The following is a 6000-nucleotide window of genomic DNA, read 5'->3' as shown; positions in this document are numbered from 1 at the left end:
AATATGCTTAATATGAATATGACAGCATGAAGCTTCATTTTATGGCTGCAATGTTTTTTTAATTAAAAAATTTTTTTTTGTATTTATGGTTGTTTTGCCTGCATGTATGTATGGTGCCCATGGAGTTCAGAAAAGGGCATTGGGTCCTCTGGAACTGGAGTTACAGATGGCTGTGAGCCACTATGAACCCAGTGAATCTTCTAGAAGAGCAGCCAGTGCGCTTAACTGCTGAGCCATCTCTCCAGCCTGGCTGTAATATTCAATATTTAGCCCTGGGAGTATTTATAGGCACTTAGGTACACCATGTTCTTGAATATTATTTTTTGCCCACGTGTGACTACAGCTATAAAATACAACTCAATGTAGAATTACTAGGTCAAAGTATACAGAGATTTTAAAAACTAGTTTTCCTATAATGAAAGTAATGTATAGTAGAATGAAATTAGAACCCAAACCAAATGGTATATAATAAAATGTAAATATCCTCCTACCTCAGACACGACCCCTGTTTTCCTCAGTTAAGCAGTGGTAATATAAAGTGACTAAGACAATACTCTCCTGTCCTGACTCCATTTTGTGTCTGCTTAGACACTTCCCAGCCTTCTAAGTCCCCAGCCCAAGAGTCATGTCTGCCTTGGCAACACATTTGGAATTTCCATGATTTGACCATGGCCCAGATGCATTAACCAAAATAATTAATGTTTATACAAACTTAAACTAAAGAAGGTACAAGTCAAAATTTAATCGTCCCGTGACGTTATGTCTGAAATAACTGCTATGTTCTTTCAGAACCAATATTTCAAGGTTATTTTGACCATCATCTAACATTGATGTAATTGTGATTTCTCTGGATTTTGCCTTTAAAAATGTTCTATCCCTGAGCTTCAGAACCAAGAAACTTTGAGGCATTAGCTTGATCTTGGTTGCTGGGCAAAATTTAAGAATTCTTATAGTCTTTGTTTGTTTGTTTGTTTGTTTTGTCTTTTCATGACAGGGTTTCTCTGTGTAGTTTTGGTGCCTGTCCTGGATCTCGCTCTGTAGAGACTCACATAGATCTGCCTGCCTCTGCCTTCCAAGTACTGGGATTAAAGGCATGCAACACCATGCCCTGATCAACTGTTAATATTTTTTAAAGAAAATTAGCTGGCTGGGCAGTGACCCAAGTGAGTCGAAGGCAAGCCTGGTCTACAGAGTGAGGTTCAGGACAACCAGAGCTACACAGAGAAAACTGTCTCAAAAAAAGAAAGAAAGAAATTTTTCCAAGAACCAGTGAGTGTGTATATATTGAAAGCTGTTTATAGTTGTATTTTTAAAGAGACATTTTGGCCCATACCTGTAATCTTTGACTTGAGAGATGGAGGCAGAAAGATCAGGAATTCAAAGATCATTCTTGGCTACATAGTGAGTTCAAAGCTACCCTGAATTACTTGAGACGAGAGGAGGAAGAGGGAGAGGAAGAGGGATTGGAGAGTTTCTGTGATTGAAAGGCAGTTAAATGGGCAGTGGTGGTGCACACCTTTAATCCCAGCACTCGGGAGGCAGAGCCAGGCGGATCTCTGTGAGTTCCAGGCCAGCCTGGGCTACAGAGTTCCAGGATAGGCTCCAAAGCTACAGAGAAACCCTGTCTCGACAAACAAAACAAAACAAAACAATACAAAAGATCATTAAAAAAATGTAAAAGAAAGGCAGTTAAAGAAAGAAGAAGATAGAGAGTCAGGAAAACCAGTGATAATGGCGAAGTGGATGGTAAGCAAGGGTGTCTAGGCTTGCACTCGGCGGCAGCAATGGGAATGATGACAGAAATGTAGATTCAAGTCACTCGTGGTGGCATACACCTATAATCCCAGCATTTGAAAGACAGAGACAGAAAGATTAAGAGTTCAAGGCCGGGTGGTGGTGGCGCACGCTTTTAATCCCAGCACTCGGGAGGCAGAGGCAGGCGGATCTCTGTGAGTTCGAGGCCAGCCCGGGCTACAGAGTGAGTTCCAGGAAAGGCACAAAGTTACACAGAGAAACCCTGTCTGGAAAAAAAACAAAAAACAAACAAACAAAAAAACAAAACAACAGCAAAACAAAACACTTAAAACTCGACTTTTGGGGTTGGGGATACAGCTCAGTGGTAGAGCGCTTACCTAGCAAACAAAAGGCCCTGGGTTCGGTCCTCAGCTCTGGAAAATTAATTAAAAAAAAAAATTCAAGACCAGCCTCTGCTACATGGTAAGTTCAAGGCTAGGCTATAGGAAACTCTGTCTCATGGATTTAAAACAAGTTAATTCATGACTCATTAAGCTAGGAATGTAGGTATGTAACTCCATGATGCAGTGCTTGTCTAGAATGTGTGAGGCCTTGGGTTTGATGATGCACAGAAAAAGTATATATTTCGGGCATAAAGTGAGTAGGATGTCCTATATGAATAAAGTCCTTAATACTGCCCAGTTTTCTGGCCTCAATAGTTGAATGGATGGTGGATGACACCATTCACTAAGACCAACACTCCAGAAGAGACGTTAAACAATTGTTCTAGTCAGTGTTCTCTTGCTGTGACAAGACAATGACCAAGGCAACTCTTATGAAAGAAAGTATTTAATTGGAGACTTGTTTACAGTTTCAGAGGCTTAGTCCACTCCATTACACCATAGCAGGGAGCATGGCGGCAGGTAGGTATGCTGCTGGAGAAGGAGCTGAGAGCTACATCCTAATTCACAGGCAGAGAGAGGGAGAGGGAGATATGCTTGGCCTGGTATGGGCTTTTGAAAGCTCAAATCCTGTCGGGTGGTGGTGGCACACGCCTTTAATCCCAGCACTCAGGAGGCAGAGGCAGGTGGATCTCTATGACTTCGAGGCCAGCCTGGTCTACAAAGCGAGTTCCAGGAAAGGCGCAAAGCTACACAGAGAAAACCCGTCTCGAAAAACCAGGAAAAGAAAGAAAGAAAGAAAGGAAAGAAAGAAAGAAAGAAAGAAAGAAAGAAAGAAAGAAAGAAAGAAAGAAAGAAAGAAAGAAAGAAAGAAAAAGTAAAAGAAAGTTCAAATCCTGTTCCTAGTGACACACTTCGTCCAACTCCTTCTAATCCTCTCAAATAGTGCCACTCCCTGGTGACTAAGCACTCAAATATAGAGCCCAAGAGGCTTATAACCATACCATAATACAAAAATGCATTCAGTCTAAGTTCAAAAGTCCCCATAGTCTATCACAGCCTCAACACTGTTTAAAAAGTCCAAAGTTCAAAATCTCTTGTGAGGCTTGTGGCAATCTCTTAAGTGTAATCCCTGTAAAATCAAAATAAAAAAGCAGATCGCATACTTCCAACATACAATGCCCCGTATACGTGGGGAAAGGGACATAGGGAGGAAGTAATGGACCAAAGCAAGACCAAAACCCAGCAAGGAAAACTCCAGATTCTGCGTCTCTATGTCTGATGTCAAAGTGCTCTTCAGATGTCCAACCTGTTCAGCGTTGTTAGTTAAAACACACTTTTTTTTTTCCCTGTTGGGTTGCTTCCGTACCTGGTCTGCCGCTTTCCTGGGCAGTTAACCCAGAACTCTGGCATCTCCAACACCTTGGGGTCTCCAACGTAATCTCTTTACAGTTTCACACAAGGGCACCTCTAGGCCGCCTTGCAGGGACACTTGGCCTTATCAGCTTCCCTTAGCCCCGAGGGAGATTCCACAATCCCTTTCTTACTGTCTTTGACTCTAAAGCCAGACCCACCTTGCCACTGCTGGTAATTCTGCTGATTGCTCGGGCTGGAATTTGCCCCCCTGGGTTCACTTACAATTGTATCAACTTTCTATTGTGGATGGTTTCTTTCACTGCTTAAACTTTTCTTTAATTCCTTTACAGAAATTGGAAGGTAGAGATTGCAAATCAGTCCATAAAGTGAGTTTTTTGAAGGAGCTTCCAAATTTAGAAGTTTGGCTTTTTTTCACTGGAAATCTGAATTCTGGGCTGCTGAGGAGATAGCTTTGTAAGTCATGGCTGACCACAGGATCATGAGGACCTCAGCTTGATTCTTAAAACCCACGTGAAAAATCGGGCGTGGTGTGGGTTTGTAATCTCAGCACTAGGGAGGCTGAGGCCCTGGGGCTTGCCGGCCCGCCAGCCAGCCTAGTCTACTTGGTGAGTTCCTGGGAGGAACAATGGCAGCTGAGGGCGGCACCTGAAATAGGCTTTTAACTTCCACAAGCCCACATCTGTGCCCACAGACACACACAAATCCGAATCTCTGGTGAGGGCTTCCGCCCACTCTTTCTTTTTCTCCTGCTCTCTTTAAAACTCTCAGAAGACATGCCAATACTTGGCCTGCATTCCATTCCTTCTTGGTACAAAGAGGCTGGAGTGAAGGGTAATAGCAGCTGGCCCTTTCACTAAAGCATGCTTGAGTTACAGTTTTACCATATACATACATACATCTGGATTGTGTAAAAATGTAGTTTGTAACTTCAGTCTAAACCACAACTTGATGCTTGGTGTATATCTCCTGACAGGTATTATTTGTTATTGATATTTATCGTATCTTTAGAAAAACTCCAAACTTTCAGATGGACAGGAAAATGCCCTATTTTCAAATTCTCCAATGCCTACCTGGCACAGTCATCGAAATACAGGTGAAGGCCGGCTGTACAGGCCTACGAGCCCTGCATTGGGAAGCTGAAGGAGAACGACTAGTTCAAGTCCAATGAGACTCTGTTTCAAAATACAGTAACAGAAAACAAACAAACCAACCTGTGACAAAAAAAATAAAACAAAGTGAACTTCCAGGAGCACCCTGAGCGCCCCTGTGCTGGCTTATCTGTCATTACAACTTGAAGTTGCTGTGGATTATGCTCATTGTTAATAATAAAGCTGATTGGCTGATAGCTGGGCAGGAAGAGATTGAGTGTGAGAGCCAGACTAGGAGAATTCTGGGAAAAGGAAGGGTAGAGTCAGAGAATTGAGGGAAAACACAGAGAAGCAAAGAATGTCTTACTGGGAAAAGGTACCAAGCCATGTGGCTAAACATAGATAAGAATTATGGGTTAATTTAAGTGTAAGAGATAGCTAGAAACAAGCCTAAGCTATCAGCTGAACATTTATAACTGATATAAGCCTCTGTGTGGTAATTTGGAAAGCAGCTGCTGGGTATTTGGGAACAAACAGTGGTGAGGGAAAACTTCTGATTACATAAATTTGTTTTTCCAGATAAAGTTTCTCTGTGTAGCCTTGGCTATCCTAGAATTTGTTCTGTAGACTAGGAAGGCCTCAACTCAGAGATCCCCCACTTTTGCCTCCTCAGTGCTGGGATTAAAGGGATGCGCCACTGCCTCCTGAGTACTACAGGTGTATATTACCATACCAGGCCCAGAGGTCATATCTTTTTTTCAAAATATATTTATCCGCCGGGAATGGTATATGCTTTTAATCCCAGCACTCAGGAGGCAGAGCCAGGCAGATCTCTGTGAGTTCGAGGCCAGCCTGGTCTACAGAGGGAGATCCAGGACAGGCACCAAAACTACACAGAAAAAACCTGTCCTGAAAAAAAAAAAAAAGTCTGTGTGTGTGTGTGTGTGTGTGTGTGTGTGTGTGTGTGTGTGTGTGTGTGTGTAGGACAGAGAACAACTTTTGGGGGTCAATCCTAGCCTTTCATTTTTTTTTTAAGACTTTTTTAAGTTTTTTTTTTGTTTGTTTTTTTGCCTCTCTGTAGTGGTACACCTTTAATGGTGGTGTGCCTTTAATCTCAGTACTTAGGAGGCAGAGGCAGGCAGATCTCTGAGTTTGAGGCCAGCCTGGTCTACAGAGTAAGTCAGGGCTACATGGAGAAACCCTGTCTCAAAAAACAAAAAACAACAACAACAACAAAAAAACAAACAAAGAAAGAAAGAAAGAAAAAGAAAAAGCTTTCTTTTTTTGGGGGGTGGGGGTGGGTGGGAGAGCTGGAGCAATGACTCAGAATCACGGGCTGCTCTTCCAGAGGACCTAAATTCAGTCCCCAGCACCCACAGGATAGCTCACATTCATCCACC

Source organism: Peromyscus californicus, unplaced genomic scaffold (genome assembly GCF_007827085.1).
Source record: "Peromyscus californicus insignis strain IS unplaced genomic scaffold, ASM782708v3 Scaffold_14__1_contigs__length_90479793_seg_2, whole genome shotgun sequence".
NCBI lineage: Eukaryota > Metazoa > Chordata > Mammalia > Rodentia > Cricetidae > Peromyscus > Peromyscus californicus.
The sequence above is the reverse complement of the archived record's forward strand: the minus strand, read 5'-3'. Positions refer to the sequence as shown.